At 49.8% G+C, this 24057-nt stretch overlaps 1 protein-coding gene and 1 pseudogene across 1 annotated transcript in view; both read right to left on the bottom strand.

The window, feature by feature from the left end:
* Positions 1 to 24057, bottom strand: part of LOC144157860 (uncharacterized) — a 102465-nt gene that overhangs the window by 63490 nt on the left and 14918 nt on the right. The window lies entirely within an intron of this gene.
* Positions 9955 to 10471, bottom strand: LOC144157859 (speckle-type POZ protein pseudogene; annotated as a pseudogene).

Here is a 24057-nt window from a genome sequence, read left to right as displayed (position 1 = left end):
TTCGAAACCACACTTGCATTGCTTGAGAAAATGTCTGCTGAAGTGCAATTCCGTTATTCAATTGCAATCTTTTGCAATTAACTAACATATAAAACGACCATGCTCAGCAACCCTTGTAGTGCGATTATAGCAATTAAAAAAGAGAAGCAGAAGCATTATGCACACTCAACACCAACTGTCGGGAATCAAACGTGAGTGCGTTAATTGGGCCCACCACATGCTACATATTATTTGTTCATTGAAAGCATCAAGCATCTTCATTGTGCTTTCCCTCCAACAGAATAAGTCATGACATGCATTCCCTGAAATCAATTCCATCTTCCAACTCCTGCGTACAAACGCCATTCTGTTTTCTAAAAAATTAGAACAGAAATTGTAAGTACAGGTGCAAATTGTATCGACACACACACACACACACACACACACACACACACACACACACACACACACACACACACACACACACACACACACACACACACACACACACACACACGCACGCACGCACACTGTCTCTACGAAAAACAGGATCGGCAGCGCAGATATGGCGAAACACTTACATCCGCAACGAAAACAGTGGCACCCGGTATGCCAAGGCATGGACAAGCAGTCTCTTGAGGTAGGTCTGCCTCTCTTTAGAAACGGACCAGGTCACCCATCGGCCACTCGTACACATGCTCGGGCTGTGGAGGAAATTTTAAATGCAGAGCATTTCAGTAACTCACGATGTCACCCGCGTTGACGTCCGTAGTCGTAGTCCGCACCCCTCCCCCTACACTATATAAAAAAAATACTATCCGGCGCCTGGTTTCGATCCCTCGACCCTGCGGGCGGAACACAAAGCCGACACACAATGGGAGGCTACGAACGCGCCTTATATCCTTGACTCATTCAAACTACGTCAAGAAGCTGCTGATACAACGCATTCACTACCACCAACTCCCCAAACACTAAACGTTAACGCAATACAACCTATGCGACGCATTTACTCGAGTCCCCCTCGCGGGGAGATGGGCCCAATTTTTTTATCAGCCCCTGCACCGAAACCGCAGTGAGCGACGTCTCGATGACACATGATACGAAATAAATATCTCCGAAACATTGCTTGCTTTACATTTGTGCATGCAATCGTAAAACCCCTGTTCTGCTTACTACGGCTGTTAACGTTTACCTCCATGTAATAACTGTCACCAGTTGTAAGCATAGTGACACCATAGCAGATTCTAGCCAACAGTTACGCATATGAGCTTGTAAGTTAAAAAAGAAAAACATCACGACACTAACGTGTGTTTCGGATGTGCATCCGCAAGAAACGGCAGGTAGCTTATCCACTTTGAAATTAGCCTACACTTCTACCACGAACACTAAAGGCAACATCACCCTGTGTATTTTCTTCTCGGTATGAAAAGGGCGATGTGACACGTCTATACACTTACCTCCTCACGAGCTTGTTGCTACCACCGACGTTGACGGCCACGAAACCGAGCTAGCGAAGTCTCCGACTTTGCGCCGTCGAAGCTGAATGTTAGAAGCTGAGGCGCAGACTGACGTGAGGCTCGGTAGGACCCTAGGAACTTTAGTTGGAGTAAAAGCTGCGATTCCAAACCATGAAGGCGCATAGGCCGTCCGGCCGTTCAGTCGAAACGGTGCCGGAGAAGCAGGGAGAAGCACGGTCGGACAAGAAATGCGCAAAACAATGTTGTCAGCATGCCTAAGGGGCCTTAGATTTTTCAAACCAAAGTTGGAGACGGTTTGAGGCAAAAATGGCAGCGTTGCCAGCATAGTTTGGTGCGTTTAGGCCGATTTGGCGGCGGTCGCGGGCGGGTTTTAGTCGGATGCCTACTGAAGGGTTCCGACGCTCGAAGATCCCTTCAGAAGCCCAAGACAGATGCGTAAATTGTTGCTTCTTGCTGCCTCAAGACTCTGCTTGCCTGTTTCCGACTTTTGATGTAGGATAGGAAGGCTGTACCTCAGCACACACCATCGACATAGCTGTCATGCAGTATAACCATTGAATCGCTATCACTGTCCCAATGTGGATCCGCAAGACATTTCAAAGTCTGAGCGGCTGAAAAAATGCGGGCCCGTGAACGTTTAACCTTGGGGGGCTAGGTCAAGTTGGGGTCTATTAAGATTCCAAGAAATCTTCGAACTCGTGAATATGAATCCATGTTTTTTTGTATGAAGGCCTTGACTACGCTCTCATCAGGTAAAATTTTAACGCTGCCGGCTGCGATGTAGTTGCAGATGTTATGGAGGGCTTTCTGTAGGCGCTGCTGTGAAGATTGTCGAGAACGTGAGGCACACAAGATAGGTGTAATCTGCCTATAGCCTGTTCTTCACTCCACGCGGTAGTATTCGTTTAAGTGAAGTGACAGCCACGTTGAACAGCAATGTACTTAGTACGGCACATTGTGGTACACCCTTTTCCACAGAGTAGTAAGAGGGGGTGCGTTTGGAGCAGATATAAAAATTACTCCCACCTCTCCTCGCGGGAACCCCTGTGTAGATGCGACGCATAGGGGGTTCCGTTGTTGTTTCCGTTAGGTTGATTCTCCCATCGCGTGAAACGTGCCGTGAACCCCCTGCCGCGGCTATGACGCAACGTGGCGCGGCTATGACGCAACACAATCCAACACAATCCACTTTAATCCAATCCAATCCAAACCCAATCAAATCCGATCCAATCTAAGCCAAGCCAAGCCAAGCCAATCGAATCCAATGCAATGACCCTCGCGAGAGAGTGTTCGCTATCGGAGAGGAGAGGGGGGTGAGCGGCGGAGAGCGCAGCTCGCCCGGCGAGGAGAATGGGGGAGTGGTGTGGACGGACAACAACAACGCCGTATGGAGGGACAAGGCGAGTGAATGAGATGCAGTCGCATCTAATAGCTGCCACCTATTAAGGTAGTCCGTTATCCATACAATGACTGATATACCTAATCGTAACAGGAGATCTCATAGGCCGCTGGAAGCCCTCTGCACCGACCCTTCTCGGTTTCAAGAAGTTCGAAACCCACAAAAGAAATCATGTTTTCGGATAATAGATAAGAGCTTTGCCTTAATTCTAATTGCTAGCTCCACTGAGGTATACAAGCTTAGCCGTGGAACTGATCGAGAATATTTGGCAACGGCCCACTGCAAGAAGATACTGTGGGGAGCCACTATAGCGTTTTTCACGATATTTCGTAACAATGTCTCCTATAGACTAAGCTAAGCAGCTGAAAAAAAATTGGAGCAGTCCACTCTGTGAAGGTGGATGACCAGCGAGGCTTTTTGAAAGCACACGACGTGGTGGTGAAACAGGATTTAAACCAAAGCTATGAGGAATTTTTTATTTATATCGAGCGTTGACGGCGGTCTGCCCTACAAAAGAGTTTTGCGTCACGGACATGATACATACATATAACCGTAGACCACAAATTCTGCGTTCAACCAAGTTTCTCAAGAAAAAGGTTGTCTTTCGCACCGGGAGAGCAGCGTGAACTCGCACACAATTGCACCGCAAGACAAAACATCGACGCTGCTCGACGGCACTCTCGCCGCTGCAGGCGAGAACGCGTAGTGAACATGGATGCAACCAGTGTCTCCATGTATCATTTTCCTGATGGCACGCCCCCTCCTCCTCCTCCTCCTCCTCCTCCTCCCCGCACCACTTCCCTCAAAACAATCGAGCGTCGAGGCGTTTTGCTGACCTTCAAGGTCAGATTGACGCTACGAAGAATGAGCCATTTTTTTAAGGAAAACTTCACTAATCTTGTCCAGCAGTTTCTCTGTCGCGCTAAATTTGACCTTTATTTGACCACAGCGGAGCCGTACCCTTGGAAACGCACCACGTGACTCACTGAGACGAGCTCCGCCGACGGCCGCGTTCGCTAGCCGCTGCCGCCGCCGCCTTGGGGCATGCGCTCTCCGCAGCTGGTTCGCGCGTGACCACGTGACTCACCGCGTGCATGCGAGCTTAGCTATGAATGAGAGCGAGGCCGGGCCGTCTTTCCTGCGCGTTGCGCGGTAGGTGGAGGCATTGATCCGTCGTCGGCAAGTGGTGCCTGACAATCCTGCGGATGTCGCCCGGCGAGCCGTTCGGCTCGGAAAACGCCGGGAGCGGGACCGCAACCGTATACAAAGGCAGGCTTCGGACGAATAGCATAATAATTGCAGCTAAATGAAAGGTTAACCAAGTGAAACCGAGGCTTAACCAGGCTAAGCTAAGCTATCGCTTTGAATTTCCAGGGTTAGCTGAGCTAACCCGCAGCCGTTCTGGTGTATGACCTGAAGCAATAAACTTCGTTTAATAATATCTTCAAACTGAAGCAAAGTTTCGTACAAGTAATGTACGAGAGCTACTTTTCGATTGCCCTACTTCTTTCCTCTTCTCGGCATGTTCTTACGATCTTGGTTCGAGTTTTCGCAGGTACTCCGGAAGGAGTTAGAGCCTGAGTGGGCAGCAACAAGTCGCACGTCCTCGATTTGTTTGTTCTGACTTGCTTGCGTATTGTATTATTCCTCGCACTGTCCCATATCTTAAATAACAACAATAACATTCACCATCATCATCATGAGCACCAGAGATTTCCTTGAGCCCCCACAGATTCAAATACTTTTGAAGCATCTGGCAATCCGCGGAACTTAATGTACACAGCCGACAGTTTTCTTTAAACTGTATATACGTATATATGTATCCTCCCCTCTCTCTCTCTCTCCTCCTTTTCTTGTTTACCTGTGTTCCCCATTTCCCACAACCCAGCACCAGTAGGCGTTCCGGTGTCCGCCCTTAGGTGAGACAAACTACGCCTGCTGGTGGTCTTTCGTTTCCATTTTAACAATAAATTCATTCACTGATTCTCGAGCATTTCATTGCGAAGGGCGGGGAAGTCACAATAAGTCAACCTCCACAAAAGAGAGAAACGATAAGCGGTAAGAAGGCTGCTGAGGGGCGCTGGCAGTTGTGCCTTCCCGGAGGTAAGCGGGGAGAGCATGGGCAGAGCGAAGACAGGAAAAGCCAGGCGGCGGCGCCATGCTGTCGCGCCGGTTTCTGCAGATGGAGGCGAGCTGGCGCGTCCACCCGGGAAACGGCGTCAGCCTGGCGCGACAGCAAAGAGAAGCGTATCCTAAACTACGCCGTCACGCGCGCGCAACAGAGAGCGTTTACGCTGAAAGTGGTCGCGGAATAACGGGGAGGAGGAGATGTGACCGTGGGCACATGCGGCACTCCGTCCCGAAGTACCGTATTTGCTCAATTATAATGCGCACTGTTGTTTCGATGAACGCAGGCGTTCAAAAATACCTGCCCGCGTTACTGTCGAACGCAAAATTCCCACAGCTCGAAACCGAAACCGCCAAATAGAAGCCGAAATGAAGCATCTCAATGAAAAACCTCCTGGCGGAAATGGAAATGAACCGGGCAGCGTCCCGTGCATAAGGTCCCTGGAGTCGTTTGTTCGCGATTGGGGAAAACAAAGGGACCACATTTTATTCAGTCCAAAGCTTCACGGAACGGCTTTGGTTGCCCACAGCGCGTGGTCATTTACGTTCAATTGAACGGTTTGCCCAATTTTGAGGCGTCTCTTAATGACAACACTTCGCGTGCGTGGTAGAATCGGGGCCAAGTTATTTTAAATGCAGAGCATTTCAGTAACTCACGATGTCACCCGCGTTGGCGTCCGTAGTCCGCATGCTCACTGCGCATGCGCGTCGAGGCGAAAGCGAACACTCTCTCGCGAGGGGCATTGGATTGGATTCGAACACTCTCTCGCGAGGGGCATTGGATTGGATTAGATTGGCTTGGATTGGATTGTCTTGGCTTGGATTTGGATTGGATTGGATTGGATTAAAGTGGATTGTGTTGGATTGTGTTGCGTCATAGCCGCGGCACGTTGCGTCATAGCCGCGGCAGACGCGCTTGGGCCGGCGCATGTGCAGTACTCTCTCTTCCGCGGTTTCCTCTCCTTCGGGCGAGCTGCGCATATAACCGGTGTGCCGTTCTCCGGCCAAGCAACATCCGCGGTTGGCTCAAACACCTAGAGTCCACGCCGCTTTACAAGTACGCCAACGTCGTCTACTGGGACCGGCTTACGCAGTCCCCTCAACGTATATAAGCGGCGGAGCACGCGTTCGGAATTCAGTCAAGGGCGTCTTTGCTTGGCTTTCGCTTGACGTGACGCTTTGCTTGACTCGAGTAGATGCGACGCATTTACTCGAGTTCCCCCCGTGGGAAGATGCGGGCGGCTTTCTGGTTTTTTTCTGGTTTCGGGGTTGTTACATTCTACTACGGTACAATCGGGGGGCGCGTTAGAATCGCCCAAATACGGTACAGGTCGCACGGGCTTCGCCCAGGAGATAAGCGGCGCGGGCAACTGCAGAGAAAAAGGTAGGAGAAAGAGGGGAGAAGCGATAGTGCGCGCGGTCGGTACGAGTTGTGTATTTTTTTCATTATGTTGGGACGAGTGAAGAATAACGTTGAAGCTTGGACGAGTTGGTGTTCCATATTCTTGATTTCACAGCGCACACAACAAGCAAGGACGATAGGGAGAAGCGAGACACACATGCAATGTGCAACAAACGTAGTATACAGTATCCCTTTATCGTGTGGCATAGCATATATCGGGCAGACGGGGAGATGTATTAACGATAGGTTAAAGGAACACAGTTATCACGTGGAAAAGCGCAAAAGCGGTGATCTGGGAGTACATTGTAGATAGAGACTGTACTGGGTGCGAGCCTATCCTTAACGGTACCACAATATTGTATGAAAATAAGCATAAACTGGCAAGGTAAATCAATCGTTGAGGCTCACGAAACAGAAAAGGAAGAAGAAAAGGATGTAAGCGTCTCTTCTGTAGCGCTATCAGCAAAAGAAATCGCCTATCTAGACAGTGTGTAAGCGCACGGCGGTAGCGATGTCGTGGCAGATTTGTTAGTTTGTTTTCACGTGTTCTATGTTGCCTAGATTTCAGCTGTATTTATATGCCAGATCTCCCAGCAATAACCTTCAGTTGTAAGTCAGCGCCTGTGTGTCCCGCTCTCCCTATCGTCCTTGTTTGTTGTATGCGCTGTAAAATCAAGAACCCCCTAGAAAGCTTCAATAGCATGCTGCCCGAGAACCGAACGGAGGTAGACAGCGAATTCCAACCGCCAAAGCTAAAAATATACCTTACATTAGTGTTGTTGTATTGCTAACTGCCACTTCACCCTTCTGCACACGCCACGCATTTGTAGATCCAAGCCCGGACAGAGGAATGGCGCCAAGCGCGTTTCTCAATTCGACATTAGAAGCCCCTACTCCTTCGCGGTTCTTCGGCGCGGCCACTTTGCGCGTGCCCTCTGCTCGTCGCGGATGACGCAACAGTTTCCGTTTAGGCTTGTCTTGGCTTTTGTTCGGGCCAGGTTGGCGCCGTTTGGGCAGTGTACGAAAAACGCAAGATTAATTTTCGGGAAGATTTAAAAGGGAAGCTAAGCAGCTCTCCTCCTCACTCACTGCCTCAGCTTCCTCGATCACTTCACGCGTAAATACACCCACATGACGGGTAACTACAATTAAGCAACTGTTTAATATCTACATGATCACACGTCCAGCCGTGCAGCTTAAGATGCCCTTCCGATGGGCATTGCACGACGTTATTGTGTTTTCTCTACCTGTCATTGGGACAACGGCCTGTGCGCTCGCCGTGATTCAAATTACCGCAGGAAGATCTTTTTGTGCGGCTTACGCATCACCTTGTATACATTCTGATAAACTGAATGCAATTTTAAGAAGCACAAACGAAGCCGGAGAAAAAGCTCACAGAAACTTCGAGGAAGTCTGCGCATTCTACTAGCTGCGGCAGGAAGAGAGATTCTCACTGTCGGTAAATATCCGCTGTTTTCAAGGCTGGCAACACATCGATCGCAACGAACTAGACATGCGCGCATATTTACTTCTTTTTCCGCGCGGATTAGGAAGCGTATCTTCGGCTTTTATTATTTCGAAACGAATAATAATAGTAGTTGCAAAAAAAAGTAACCGCCAGTAGCCGGCAACGCTGCGATGATATTCAAATGGCCATTGATTTTCATGTGGCAGTCTACTTAGGCAAATCTAAGAAGTTCGCAAAAACTGAGTTCGAGTCTCGGGAATCGCTTTACACCGAACAGAAGCTGCAAACTGCGTCACTGATTTCGTAACGAGTGTTCCCCACTGATACGCCGGTGACGAAGTGACAACGCGCAAGCGCACTGGGATTGGGCGCAGAAGAGGTGCTATTGGAGGTCCATGAATTTTATAGTGAGCCAACAAAAACGCATAGCATTCTTATGTTAGCCGGTTGTGGGTGTAGCAAAAAAAAAAGTGCCGCATCTTGGCACTGAAACGGAAACTATATAGAATTAGCGCTTCCTCTATGATACACGTCCGGCGTATTTCTCGTCTGTGTGATCCACTACTCCTGTTGCAAAGATATAAAACTGCATAACCTTATTAATAGCTGTAAATGCGACTGTTCGCATGCAAAGTGCGTTAACATGGGTTCACTTGATATATGCGCCGCTCCATTCTTCACCAGAATTCTCAATGTGTTTCCCTCTGCACAGCGAAATCACCAATCATGCTTTTCGCTCAGAAAAAGGATGCAGCTGAAAATGCTCACGTCACACGAAACGCCCGCCTCGCTGACTGCTCGCGAGAACGTATCAGGTCGAAAGAAGCGCTTCCACCTGCTCCATCTGCGGGTCCATACTTACTGGTATCGCCTTTGAGATTTCTATTCCGCGAAGCGGATGTTGACACTCGAGATACGCTAGATAGATGTTGGAGGAGAAAAAAAAATTAGCCCCATCTTCCCGAAGGGGGCGCTGAGTAGATGCGGAGCATCTCGGAGTTCCGTTGTGTTTCCGTTGTGTTGTTTGTGGGGTGGTGCTGACACTTGCTTGCGCCAACCCACTAACTGAGGGGACTGTTGCTTCCATCACACTTCATCGGGAGAACGGAGTGAAGTGGAGTCAACCGCAGCAAGCGCTGAACTGAACGCGCGCAGCGCGCTACCTGATTTACATTCAAGGTTGAAGGAGAGGAGACGAGAAGAGGAAAGATGCGCAAGCGCCGAGCATGCGCCGCGAAAGCAGAAGCGAGAAGGCGCGAGAAGCGAAAGCGAAGTGCACGCAGCTGGTACGAGAGTGGGAGAGAGAGAAGGAGGAGAGTTGCGCATGCGCAGTGTGAGTGCGGACGCCCCGACGCGGGACATGCCCAGACTATAAGATGCTCCGCATCTAAAAGTGTCCGGTCCCCCGCGCTGGCGGGAATCCACGTAACGCGAAGCTTCATCGTGCCATACCTGGGCTGTAATGAACTGTGTGAGGCATTCAGTTCATGTCGTACTTCCTGCTTTTCAGAACGGTGAGCCGTGACTAGTTCGTCGAGAAATACGAGACGTAACCGGAAACGTTTAACGTCTCCACCCCCCTAGCGTAGACGCCACCAGTTACCAGCGCAGAGAACGTGATACGCGCATGAACCGGGGTTCCCCGTCGTTTCCCCGGCCGCACCCTCGAGATAACGATGTAGGCCATCGTTATCTGATGTAACTTCTATCTTTTATGTCCCCACTCCTGGTAACAGGAGAGTGCATCTGCTTTAGTCCCCAAAACTTTAATATGTTCCAATATCGAAACTGCCCGAAATGAATATAGGCTAACATTATGATCCATACCAAAGCGTAAAAAAAAAACGATGAATGTTTTCTCATGCCTGCCAACCAACGCTTACAATCAATGCGGTCATTTCGCTGGTGTCCCCTGAGTTGAGGCAACGTACGCAGCAACAATGGTTCTTAATTAGGTTCAGGTTACGGCAATACAGTTACGCTCTTACACTTACCGTGCACTTCCAGTCGAACAGAGTTAACGAACCAACTCAAATCGTGGCACGTTTTTCCATCTTTTTTGCAACTGAACGTTTATTGCAAGCTCAAGGTTTGCTGCGATCACACCTGTTGCAACAACCACAAACACGGAAAGGAACGATGTAATTTGACGTGGAGCCTCAACGATTAAAGCTGCTCCATCTATGCATAGCATTCACTTGCTTCCAATCACTTGCCCGCGGCAACGTTGTCGACCACCAGCGCACGGAAGGCTTCTGAGACGAGGTGCGCATTCTCGGTTTCCACCATCTTCCAGCCGTCCGTCTCCGTCACCCCTGCCGCATTCGCTCTGATGAAGCGGAGTGTGTTGGCCTTCAGCTGGTCGGCATTGTGCATATCTGCAAGGACCAACATCTCCGCAGCCGTTTCCACAGAAAGCTTCTTGCACAGGACGTCTTCGCACATCGCCTTCAGCCTCTCCAAGTCGTACTTTTCGGCTGCGACGAGGACTTTATCGGCCATCTGGTTGAGTTTCGGCGCGCGTCCCGTGTAGATGAACTCGATCACTTGGCGGAAGACCCCGAAGCTGAAGTCCGTTATCTTGACTCGACCCTGCACCTTCTCCTTCATTTCATGCTCGAACATGGCGGCGAAAACGGGGCTACGGGCAGCCAGAATAGCTTTGTGTGCGTGGATGTCTTTCCCTCCGACGCGCAAGATGACGTCAGAGAACCGACGAGATGGTAGCAAGCAGCCGAAGTCCTGCGACAGCTGGCACTCGGGAACATTCACGGCGGACACTTTATTTGGTGACGAAATGTTCACCGAGTCCACGAATGAAATCACCTCGCAGAATATGGTGAGTTTATCCTGCGCCACAAGCGAGTCATTGCCCTTCAGCAGACGATCTCTTACGAGGAAATTTTTCCAGCCCCAAGAACTGCGTGGAACAAACAGGTGAGTCGTTTCAAGAATATCGGTTTTCTGCCCTGCTTCACCGAGGACGGCGAATTTGAATTGGGCAAACACGTCTTTTTTGTCGCTGCATGCAAGTCGCAGGAATAGGGACACGTAGTCCTTGCTATCCTCGCTCGAGCCATTCGGGTACAGATTTAGCCGCCATTTGTTGTTGCCGGGACCCGCCGTCGAAAACGTCGAACTTTCGATTTTCTTGCCCGTCTCCTCTGGGCGCATGGTGAAGTTGTGAATTGTCCATGTGTAGGAAAGCTTGATTACTTTTACATGCGTTTCGCACGAAATATCGTCCGTTAACCAGTTCGCTTCACACCTTGACTGTGACGCCATTTGGAGTGCCAATCTCAAACGACGTGCGCAGAACGTCCGGCAGCAAAAGCAACAGGTGCCAAGAATAGCGAACTCACCAAGTCCTGTTGTCCCAGTTTGACCGAACTGCTGCTGCTTAACTAGCAGCACTATCCAGTATTGATTGCCGAAATCCAGCAAATCCTTATGCCTTATACAACACTACGTGAAGTACTAACGTACAGTCGTTACGCAGCCGAATCTTGAAGACTCGCTCACTCGGCACAGAGCATAGATGATTACTGATTCACGTTTGCTCCCGCAAGAGCATGTCATTGTCGTTTTGCTTCGGTCAACTTTCAGGGATGTAGCGCCATCTGAATATAATTATCGCTAGCGGTACTGCGGTTCTTTACAATATTTTCTCCCATACTCACTAGGTGGCGAGCAAACGCCACATAAAAGATAATGCTAAAAAGCTGCTTTCTTATCGGCATGTCTGTCGGCTTTTAGCGCTTTCAGCCATCGTAATGACACTGAAGGCCAATGAAAACAAGCCTTCAGGAAGATGACGACCAGCACGTCACATACATTACTTGAAAAGGAAGTAGAGTCTCCGCGAGGTACTCCACCTGAAGAAAAAGGTAGCGCAAGAAAAAATGTGGTGTTTTTCGGATGGCAATTGTTCTAATGGCAGAAAAATAACGATGGGAAAAGTGATGATGACGACAACTTTATTTTGCCTAAAACTCAGTGTAAGGAGGAAGAGAAAGTGGGAGTCTTGCTGAATACCTCCCCCTTAGCCCTTGGGCGCGAGCGGCATCGGCACCCGCCGCGACGTGCTCCGCAACCTCCTGGGCTACCTTGAGGCCGCCGAACTGACCAAGCGTCTGTAGAAGACAGATTGATGTACGCGCCGTTGCTGCTGCTTTTTGCGCGCTTAGTTTGCATCGAGGCTGCACTTCCCCCCTTTTGTAGCGTAAGCTACACTGGTCGAGTTTGAGCAGTTTCGCGTGGACCTTGAAGGGCCGTTGTGCGCAAACGAGAGGAGCATTGGATTGGATTGGATTGGATCAAATCGGATTTAATTGGCTTGGCTTGGATAGGATTCTATTGGATTGTAAATCCAATCCAGTTGGAGTACGGGTGAGTAGAGAATTGGGACTGCACATTCGGCGGTCTGCGCATTCCAGAGGAGTGACTTCATAGCCGCGGCAGACACACTGGGGCCGGCGCGTGCCCAGTTGTGCGCCTCCGTTGCCGAGTAGCCAAGTCTGACGCTGCGCCGGAACCACTTGATACCCGCTTCGCGTGGCTCCTGGAGAGCCGTGCTCCGCATGCGCGAGGAGCAGTGACTGCACTGGACTGGACCGGGCTGGACTGGACTGGATTGGATTGGATAGTTATCGTTTTAGCAACAGTAAACATGATAATCAGCTGATCCTAGACAACCAGGAAACCTAAGAATAACCAGCTGAACTTTAGCTCACGCTACGTATATCCTGGCATAGCCGAGCTAAGCCACTGCTATTTTTTCTCTCTCTCTCTTTCCTTCCCCTTTCACTATCTCTTTCATCACCTGTTTTTTCTCCTCTGGTCTTTCATCTCCTCTTCCTCCTCCCCCCGCACTGGGTTGTATGCAGATGAGCCCCCAGATGGGCTCAATAATATCCCAAGTGCACTTCCTTTCCTTTTCTATACCGAATCACTTAGTAGTAGTAGTAGTTCGGCCAGTTGGACGACCTTGATCTGTATTTCGGGTTCAGAGCTAAGCAAAAATGCCTGCTACTGCTCCGCTCCGGTAATTCGTAAGCGTGATCGTATAATTCGTGGCTGAACTTCGCAAGCCCAAATCATGTGAGTGAGTGAGGCTCGCTGGGAGTGCCCCCCTTGCATCGATCGTTGTAAAGGTCGGGATAAATGTGGCTGAATAACGCAAGATTAGGGAATGCATTACCCTGTAGCAGACGCAAGGCTACACACTGACGTCTATTGAGCGTGGGATGCGCTGCGGGATATTTCTGGCGCTCCATGCGATTGTGTTTAGTGACGTGCCGGTAGGTCACCAGCCTGTCCCTAGCCCCCTGGTCCGAGTCAGCAGCGTCTCCAGGGCAATCCCGGTAGCTGAAACCTTGTGCCGTCTCATGTGCTAGCTCGTTGCCTGGCAGAGATGCATGGTCGGGTGTCCAGATTATTTGCACGTTGCGCATACGAGCGGCCTGTACGTAGCGTATGATGCGTAGGGCTGCATTAGAGATCCTGCCAATTTCGCAATTCCGGAGAGCTGATTTGGAGTATCTCACGATAGTTTTAGCCGTTGTGGAGGCGATGGCAAGCGCAATAGCAATAATGAAGGTTTGCATTCACTTGGCGATTGGCTTTTAGTAGCTTCAGACGTACGTCAAGTGCATCACAATCGCCAAGAGAGAGAAGCTCCCATTTACCCCGGCGGGAAAATAAAACCCACAGAACGAATCCGTATTCACTTGAAACCATCGCGAAATTTATCGGCCTTCACCGGGTCACGCATGCGGCAGCAACTGTTGAGACGAGCTAGACTAGTGACGGCATGGTACAGAAAACACCTAATGAAGAAGTAGAAGCAGCACGCGCTCGAGCAAAGGAGCAGTCTTCTTGCTCTTCGTCTTCAAGCGACTTGTGATGATATTTAACAGGCTCCCGCCCGGCCGACATGCATCGCGCTGTGATTTGGCGGGTCATTTGAAGCAACCTTCCAAAGGATAGATGCGGTTCGTCGATCTTCTGAGAACTCATTTGTTCCCCGTCCGAAGTAGGCAAGTCCTAGCCACTCCGTCGCGTCGAGGGTAACATTTTTTGACTCTGCAATGTCCTTGTGCGCCGGTCTTCAATTTTAGCACTACATCTCCTTGGATAGTGGTTTCGCGTTGCGCGTCTTAGACTTGACAGTGGCTCCTATTTCCTCTATGGACTCTTGATGCCATCTCTTCCACCAAGTTCTTACGAGCCGGCATCGACTTCTCTATGCCTCTCCAACGTCTACGCTGTGTGGCTTGCTTGTCCGTCGTGTAGCAATTGCAGTCCGCTGATGATGTCTGCCGGCGTTAGTGGCATGGGATCATTGGGCTCGCCATACACGTAAGTCAAAGGACCATTGTTGACAGCTCGTTCAACTTAAGCGTCAATTATGCGTAGCTCCTCCACTCAAGTTGTCTGCATTGATATCATTTTTCTCGTCAACGTCTTCAGGCTTCGAATGAGGCACTCCTAAAAACCTCCCCACCACGGGGTGCACTCGGCTATCGTTTTCCGCTGTAAGTTGCGAACACTGCAGTAATCCTTCACTTGTTCCCGCCTAGCCTACTAGAAGTCCTAGCGCCTCTCTTGCTACTTGTAGCCGCAGTTGTTCAATTTTTTTGTTTATGTTCTGATTGTGAGGAGGCGGCCTACTGTGCAGTATCGTCTACCACCAGAGCTCCGATTACTGTTGCTGCTTGGTTGTCTCTGGGTGCTATAGTTACTTGAACTACGTCCATGGATTTGATTTTCTCGTTTCCTCCAAATGACTCGATTGTCAACACTTCGTGTCGTATTACCTGTACGCCCATTTTTTTTGCCAGTCCAGTTTAAGTGAACCACCGCTGACTTCCGCTGTCCAACACCAAACGGCCCTGTCGGCCAGACGTGTGTCTTCCTATCCACGGTACAGCCGTCCGCGAAAGCACAGAGCCATGCTGTATATGTTCAGTAGCGTGCATGCAGAGTAGACGTCGTCGCCTTGGACTGCTGTGGTTCGACCTGCACCAGCTTTTCTTGCGCGCACTGTTCACTGACGTAGCATGTCGTCGTTTGCATTGCTTGCGATTCAGGCGTGCTCTACAGATCCGCGCAGTGGGATTAGGTCAAGTGTACCTTGAAGCATGCTTGATTATCGGTGAGAATGCTCCTACGACAGTCCTCAGTTGCATGGGTTGTCGGCTTGCAGAAAGTGCCGATTCTATCTGCTGAGCTGTAGAAGCAATAAGTTGCGTGCACATTCGTGATGTTACCTTTGAGTTTCGCAGCTGTCTTCTGCGGTTCACGCTGTGTTTCTTCCCGAAAGCATAACTTCTCCCGTAGAAATGTCATAAGCCTGTCCAGCTTTTCAGCGAACTCTTTTCCTTTGAGTTATTTTGCGCGTTACTTTCCCTGGCTGAGATATCTCATCGCTTCTTTGGACTTGAACTGGAATTCTGTGATTTCAGTGCCAATGTGTTGATTTTCACTCTCTGCACAAGCCTGCGCAGGTTGTCAGTTTCGTTCCGAACTTAATTTTTGTAAGTTTAATAGCTCACTAATGTGCAACTCCACCGATTGTTCTCGATTTCCGAACGTGTCTTGCAGTATATTTATAGCTTGATCGTAATTTTCCTCTGCGGAATACGGAAGCCATTTTATAGCAGCCTCTGCTTTTCCGGTTAGAGAAGCTAACAACTTATTGAACTTTTCTCAATTCGTCATGTTAGCAAGACCGTTCAAAGCGCAAAACGTAAAACGAGGGACGACGAGAGGCACAGGGACACGCGCTACTTCCAACTAAGATTTATTTTGTTTTATCGTTGTTTTACCGTATGCCGATTTTATCATGCGTGTCTTGGGTGTGCGTGGCGTGACCTCAAGAATGTACCGGTGTGCGCACGATTTCTGTGGAAACATTTGCCTTCTTTTCCTAATAAATCTTAGTTGGAAGTAGCGCGTGTCCCTGTGCCTCTCGTCGTCCCTCGTTTTACGTTTTGTGCTTTGAACGGTCTTGCAATGGAATACCAACTTGCCCAGAAATCCGCCTTAATCCGTCATGTTAGGTCTGAGGCGAACTGCTGGCTCATACTGAGCCCAGAAGCGAAAGGAGCACTCGAAGAAAACGTTTGGCGCGCCGCTCGGGCGTGGCGGCTGGGGCAACTCCCGCGCGAACAGCACGTACCACGCGAGTACATGAGAGTCCGGCGTCACGTTCTGTTCTCCGGAATAAAACACCGCAGTCTGGGGCGCCTAGGGCTCTTGAGGGACTCGGTCCTGCTAGGCGCGACCGTGGCATTAAATTACGGTTTTCCGCGTGTCTTCGCGCGGCAGCTTCGGCGGTGTCGAGTGGTTCGCGTAGGCTTCTCCGCCGGCCTCTGGTGCTTATGTTTGCGTTTCGCCTCCGGGCGCAAGAGAAACGCCGGAGCCGGCTGACACCCTCAACGCAAAAGCGTTTAATTTGAAAAAAAAAAAAATGCGGTCAACACCTTTATAAGCGCAGCAAAGCAGGACATGAGCACCAAATATTTTTTCGTTTTTTCACACACAGATTTCACCCTATGTGTCAGCCCCACCTCTTCATGGTCCAATCACCTCCGGTGTACAACGATTCATTTCTCCCACGCAGATGTTAGCGGTTGGACCCACAGCCGATGCTTTTCAGTTTGCGCTGTTCAGCATGGGTTTGCATTAATCTTACATAAATATATTGTCGCGAAGCCCCCCGTCCCGTTTGCTTTTTATATTTTTTAGCATCTCTCTTCGGCCACCGAGGCCCAGCTTTTCTAAGAAACGCAGGCGGAGTGTGTGTGTCGGCCCGTCGGCCGACCGGGAGACGACGGCTGTTGGGGGAAGCGAGCCCTCGCCTCGGTTTCTGTTACCGCACGCACTGGCATCTCCGACCCCCCGTTGCGCGCCTACGCGGGCCGCTATATTCTCCGACCCTCGGTCTCGTTCAAACGGCCGCCTGTCTTTTCTCCTTTTTGAGTTTGTATACCTTTACTTTATTCTCACCAGTAATTCTTTTGCCAGAAACGGGCGCCTTCGAGTTAGAACTTTGTGTCTTCTGTGTGTGATTTTTTCCTTTTCACTTTGGCGGGGACATGTCTGATTGGAGCTGAGAAGCGTCTTCCTGATTGGCTGCGGGTGTGCCTTAGCCTTGTTCCCTATCGTCCGCACACGCTAGGATGCGCTTTTTCCCCCAGTGCGTCCCCCCAAAGCAAATATAACGCGGCGCCCCCGGCTATTGAGGGAGAGCAACACCAGGAGAGCCGCTTGCTGCCGATCGTCGGGGCCAGACGCCGGGAGCCCTTCGCCCGTCAGCCATGTTTCGTTAAGTACTCTTAATCTTTTGACTGTCCTTTTCATCTATGTAATAAGTGTAATTGTTTGAAGTTCTTATGTGCTAAATGTCACCAATGTCATCCGTAAAGTAAACCAGTTAACCTTAAAACTTCTTCGACGTCTCGACTTCTTGCTTCCGATCTTCATGCTACAGTAGCGGCAGTAGGAAACCAAAATACTACGTTACAATATAAATACAAACTCTAATTTAAAAGCGTAGGAATTGAAATAGAAGCACAAGTTGAAAGGGACACCACTGCGTTACCGCTGCAATAATATTATTGTACTGGAAGTGTTAATAGTACGTTCGTAATAGCGGCAAACAAGAGATGGCTGGAAGAGAGGGTTTTGTGTAGTTAATATTTACTCTAGAGGAAACAAATTTTTTTTCTACGGGAAAGGAAAAAAGTTAAGACATTTTCGTTGCTAACGTGTACTAAGAGCCTGCGCTTTGAAGTTGCACGTTTCACTTCAGCTTGGCATAGAAGGCCTTGGTTCATGCCATCCATCACGTAGGCGTGTGCTCGACGGCCTGCCCGAGGCCCTTTAATGAGTGGTCCTGAGTTCAACCCAGGCCCATGGCTTCAAGCTCGAGCCCGGCCCAGCCCCGCGGCTTTCAGCCCGAGCCCGGTCCAAGCCCGCCGAAGAATGCTTTCCGGCCGCCCGGACCGGTCGGGCTTTCGGGCCAGCTCGGGCCCGTGCAGTGCTCTAGGGTGTATTGTTACAGAAAACGGCTGTCGCCCTCGCTTTGCCAAAACTACCCGAAGCAACCCATATGGTGACTGGTAGCTAGGGCGACACTAAAATCACGCTGAGTTTTATGTACTTTTCATAATTATGTAGTTCGCAATGAAATTGTAAACGTAGGACAATTCCAGTCCGCCGTCAAGACACGAGCTTTTACAGGAGGAAAACGGACCACATCATGTTTGTTCGCTAGAATAAAACTCAGCTCCTCCCAAGTCATTCAGGAATTTTACTAGAATTCCTGCTCACTTGGAAATTACACATAAACGTGTTTCTTTTGGTGCGTAGATGCTTCGATTGAGGTCAAACAACTCCACAGCTTCGCTTCTCGTCCTTCTTCAGAGTGGAACGGATGAAGAATTTATTTATAAACAATAACAATCGGTATTAATTCCAGCTTCAAATAAAAAGGGAAGACCACAGAAAATGACAAAAGGTTCATGATGACTTCATTCATTCCGCCTGTATATTACAAACGAGCCTGTATACTGCAGCGGCTGGTTTTGCCCTGCCAGATGGGTTAGCATGTTCAGTGCGGGCTCATGAGGTTCGGGGGTTACCTTGTCTAATTTCGTGGCGATATTCATTACGTTACCAAGACATACTAATTTAAGGTTATACATTACTTACATGAAAAAAAACAACAACTTAATAGCACTTAGCTAGACATATCTCACTGTCGAAAGTCTCTTAGCATCTGGCCTGGTTCGCTCTCGTTCGGTTCACTGACGCTCGTCTCTGGCTCCCGATCTCTAACTTCCAATATTTAGCTCACATCTTAGCTTTTAAACTTTAGTCTCCGAAAACACTGGTTTTATGACACAAAAAAATTTACACCATCTTCCCGCGAGGGGAACCACGGGGTAGATGCGACGCATCGGGGGTTGCCGTTGCGTTTCCGTTATGTTAGCGATGTCAGCGTGCGGATTGCTGTTGTTGTGTATCCTATTTACGCAGCATGTTCACCCCCGATGTGTCGCATCTACACCATGGTTCCCCTCGCGGGAAGATGGTGTAAATTTTTAACCGAGCGCATGCTGCGCGCTAACGCACAGCTGGCACGGCGACGGGAGCGAGCGCAGCCGAGCGCAAGCTGCGCGCTGACCGCGCTGACGCAAAGATGGCGCTGCGGTGAGAGCGGCGGAGCGCGCAGCTGCCGCGGCGAGGAGAAAAGGGGAGGGATGCGGACTACGCCGCGACAACGCGGGACAGGGCGAGTTAAAGAGATGCGTTGCATTTAAAACCACGCCTCCAAAGGCCTGCCACAACAGCAAGTGAAGACGGTCCACTAATTAACGCACACCAGGCCGATGATTTGTGCACCGTAGGCCCGAGGCGGCCTCATAGCCTTCAACCCAGCGTCCGGGCTAATTCCAGTACTACCGCCACATTCCCCCCTGGTGAGCATGGGATTTTTTTTTTTGCGTTGTTATTGCCGTAGCAACGCCGCGGCCATGTGGGCCTGAGGGCGTTATAACTGTCATGGCAACAATGCGAGGAGACGCACCTTGAGTGGGGAAGAGTTGATGCTCTTGCCCTCTCATGCCGATATCATTCTGCCACCCCATGCGCGCCCGCCGATTCCTGCCCGGCAACCGCGACTCCGCTGCATCCATCCGGCCAGCTCCGCTGCGACCGGCGCGCAGCCAGCGCAGCTACGCTGCCCGGCGTACGCCGCTCCGGCAGGAACGACGCCGCCAGCTCGAATGGCACTTGAACACTTCATTCGCGTTACGTGCGCGAACGCGACGAAACACTGATGTACAATAAAACACAGACTAGGTTGTTTGTCATCAATAGAGACCGGAACTTTAGGCACAAAAATTCAGATTTTAGGCGCCTATAATAGCACTGAGAACTGCCATTGAGGCATATATAGGCACCAAATACCCTCGATTAGGCATATATAGGCTCAATTCCTATTTGCTTCAGAAGCATATTCGAACACAAATTTCTGACTTGCAGTGAAACCTCGGACAAATAATGTGCAGCGGGAAAGTAGTTTTATTTTCTTCCGGAAAATAAGCAGCCCAAGAGATAATTATTTAAAATTTACGCGAAATTTAGGGCGATTCAATACCAAAAAAAAAAAAAAAAGATTGAAAGCCATGGAAACCCACACCAATTTCAATGATTCGCGCTTGAAGTTGTACCCCTTTTCAGTCGATAATTGTGTGCGAAAAAACAACGCTCAACGTACATTGAAGTTGGCGGAGCGTTCTTGTACTTCGGGGCGCTCCACTGCTTAGAACATTCGGAGGTTGTTTCAGCTCGTGGAATCCAGAAATTTTATGTCAGGCAGATTTAATCAACCGGTTCTTCGGGGATGGTGGAAGATCTGTCCTGAACCTCTCAAATGAACTTAGCATTCTTAGAGTGGCGCCAACTCTCTCTGCTGCTGAAATGCTATCAGCAAAGAGTGCGAAATAAGCACACGAATGTGCCCTGTCACGTTGAACTGTAGCGTGGGGCGAATACTTTGGGCTGGGACGGTTTTGTCCATTGCAAAGCTGTTGATAGAAACCAGAGTGTTTTTGGTGTAGTTTTCTGCCCTCAGCCGAGTTCCTCAAGGTGTAACGAGCTCTGGTGGAAGAGGCCCAATCGGTAACTGCCCCTTGAACACATAACTTTGCGTCGAAAAAAAGATCTTTACTGTTACGTATTATTCATTGACGGAGCAGAACGGACTCCTCAGCTCTTCACAACACCGATTAATCCCATGGACAGTACAGGGAAGTGCAATAATTCTGTAGAAATTTCTGAGCTATTCTGTTCTGCAGAAGCGGATGACTACTGAAGCTGCCGGAATAACACCAGTCAGTAACTATGTAGTATACACGGATTATCACTATTAGACAGCGCGCAAGATTCTTCGGAACTAATTCAAACATACTAGGTTTCCAAATGCTCGTAAAGTTTACCCGGCCGCCGCAGATGACGGGTGTCACGACTAGACTACTTGTAAAGTTCTGAAATCCCCATTCTTAAGCTCCGTTTCTCGTTCCTTCTTCGTGGTACGCGTACTGCATCTTGCCAGTCGGCGGTGCACCCATTATCGGCGCCTCACAGTGCACGTGTTCGTGGCATCACCTTAGAACTTTGGTATCTCAGATTTGCACGTGTTTTCCCCCAGCACGCGTCTTTGAGCTTGAGCGGCAAGTACGCGGCAGTGTCACGTTCATTTTTCGTTGGCTGTCTTTTTATTCTGATAGCTATAGATAGGGCACGTGGGCAGACGTTTTCCCTGATGGTGCGTGGACACAGCACGCCAGAAGGACATAGAACAAAAGAGTTCGCGCGGACCGGGGTGCCGTCGGTGAGCTTGGCTCCGGTGTCGCTGCGCACGGGTTTCTGGCGGCTCAGCTGAGGTGGCAAGAATTCCAGGTGGTGATGGCTTGGGCACGGTTTGGGCTTTTTGCGTGTTTGGCACGGCTCGTGGATTTTTCTCGCAAACGGCGTGAAGCAAACACCCCGTTGTGGGCTGCTGAAGCGAGAACAGTTTCTGCAGAACATCGACTCAAGAAATCTAAAAAGAGGCATATATAACACAAACAAGGCATTTTTAGGCTCCAAAAAAACCCATATAGTCAAAATAGGAACGAAAAAGCCCATACAGTCAAAATATGCACTATAGTAATAATAAACTATTGCTTAAAATGCTCTCCTTCCTTTAGTTCTTGCTTATAGGCTAAATAGGCTTGATACGGACTAAAGGAAAAAATAGGCATTTTGGCTAAAGTTTCGGTCTCTAGTCATCAAGCACAGCACACGCACGACACAAGTCCTATCCTTAAGCTCAGCTTCACGGCATACGAACCAGGTTCTCACCTGTTGCTAACAGCAGGCGAAAAGACTTCTTGTTGCGATTCGTCCTGGTGTTCTTCGCGTCCCCTTTCAGCTACATAACGTCCGAGACAGCCCGCACGAGATATCTCTCACTACATGAGACGCGCGTCGGCTTCGCTGTGCTGCCGTGGCAGCAGCGGTTACCGTTTTCGCGCATGCGCACCACCAGTCGTGCCGGGCAGAAGCGGAGAGGAAGAAAATGAGAAGTGGAGTGTCTCTCCAGGGCCTAGAGCACTGCACGGGCTTGGGGTGGCCCTAAGCCCGGGCCTGGCCCGGCCCGAAAGCATTCATCGGCGGGCTTGGACCGGACTGGGGCTCATTGCCGCGGGCCCAGGCCGGGGTCGGGCTGAAAGCCGCGGGCCTGGGCCGGGCTCGAGCTTGAAGCCATGGGCCAGGGTTGAACTCAGGAGTCGGGACCACTCATTAAATGACCTCATGCAGGCATTCGAGCACACGCGTACGTGATGGATTGCATGAACCAAGGCCTTCTGTGCCAAGCTGAAGTGAAACGTGCAACTTCAAAGCGCAGGCTCTTAGTACACCTTAGTAACGAAAATTCTTTAACATTACGTCTTAACTTTTTCCTTTTTAAATATTAAATACACAAAATAGTAAATATTAACTACACAAAAACATCTCTTCCAGCCATTTCTTGTTTTCCGTTCTTACAAATGTGCTATTACCACTTCCGATACAATAATATTGTCGCGAAGCGGAGATCTCTTGATGTTTTCTGGTTGTTTTTTAAGTTCTGCCCACAGCCAAGGCTCTTCCTCCAAAATGTTGTGTGCGAAAGCGCTTCGGACGCGGCTGGGCCGTGGCCCCCTATATTTCTGAGAAACGGCTCCGGAGTGTGTGTCGGCCCGTCGGCCGACCCGGGAGACGCGGCTCTCTCGAGAGACCGAGAGTCGACGGCTGTTGAGGAGAGCGAGCCGCCGTCTCGGTTTCTGTTACCGCGGCCGTGGCGTCTCCGACCCCCGTTGCGCGCCTACGCGGGCCGCTGTGTTCTTCCGACGACCTTCCCTTTTCCCCTGTTTACTTTAGTGCGTTTTTTCTAACTACTTGCTCTACGCCGAAAACTTCGCGTCGAAACCTTGCGTCTGTGTTTTTGGTCCTTTTCACTTTGGCGGGGACATGTCTGATTGGAGCTAAGAAGCGTCTTCCTGATTGGCTGCGGGTGTGCCTAAGACTTGCTCCCGGTAGTCCGCACACGCTAGGATGCGCTTTTTCCCCCAATGCGTCCCCCAAAGCAAATATAACGCGGCCCCTCTGGCGCGAGAGAGAGAGCAACACCGGGAGAGCCGCTTGCTTCCGATCGTCGGGGCCAGACGCCGGGAGCCCTTCGCCCGCCAACCATGTTTCGCTAAGTACCCTCGACCTATTGACTGTCTTTTTCATCTATGTAATAAGTGTAATTGTTTCAAGTTCGTATGTGCTAAATGTCACCAATGTCATCTGTAAATTAAACAAGTTAACCTTTAAAACCTCTTCGACGTCTCGACTTTTTCCTTCCGATCTTCATGCTACAGTAGCGGCAGTAGGTAACCAAAGTAATACGTTACAAAATTATTGTAGCGGTAACGCAGTGGTGTCTCTTTCAACTTGTACTTCTATTTCAATTTGTACGCTTTTTTAAAATTAGTGTTTGTATTTATATATTTATGTAAGATTAATGCAAACCCATGCTGAACAGCGCAAACTTAAAAGCATTGGCTGTGGGTGCAACCGCTAACATCTCCGTGGGAGAAACGAATCGTTGTACACCGGAGGTGATTGGACCATGAAGAGGTGGGGCTGACACATAGGGTGAAATCTGTGTGTGAAAAAACGAAAAGATATTTAATGCTCGTGTGCTGCTTTGCTGCGCTTATAAAGGTGTTGACCGCATTTTTCGCATTAAACGCTTTTGCGTTGAGGGTGTCAGCCGGCTGCGACGTTTCTCTTGCGCCCGGAAGCGAAAAGCAAACATAAGCCCCAGAGGCCGGCGGAGAAGCCTACGCGAACCACTCGACACCGCCGAAGCTGCCGCGCGAAGACACGCCGAAAACCGACTACGGTGTTTTATTCCCGAGAACAGAAGGTGACGCCGGACTCTCATGTACTCGCGTGGTACGTGCTGTTCGCGCGGTAGTTGCCCCAGCCCCCACGTCCGAGCAGCGCGCCAGACGTTTTCTTCGAGTGCTCCTTTCTTCCTGTATATGTAAACCCAGTTGCTCTGTTGATTAAACGTTTTTAAATTCTCCAGCCCCAGCTTCTTCCATTCAACATG

The sequence above is a fragment of the Haemaphysalis longicornis genome, unplaced genomic scaffold, assembly GCF_048455015.1.
Source record: "Haemaphysalis longicornis isolate Haplotype H1 unplaced genomic scaffold, Haemaphysalis longicornis Haplotype H1 scaffold_10, whole genome shotgun sequence".
Classification (NCBI taxonomy): Eukaryota; Metazoa; Arthropoda; class Arachnida; order Ixodida; family Ixodidae; genus Haemaphysalis; species Haemaphysalis longicornis.
The sequence above is the reverse complement of the archived record's forward strand: the minus strand, read 5'-3'. Positions and strand labels throughout refer to the sequence as shown.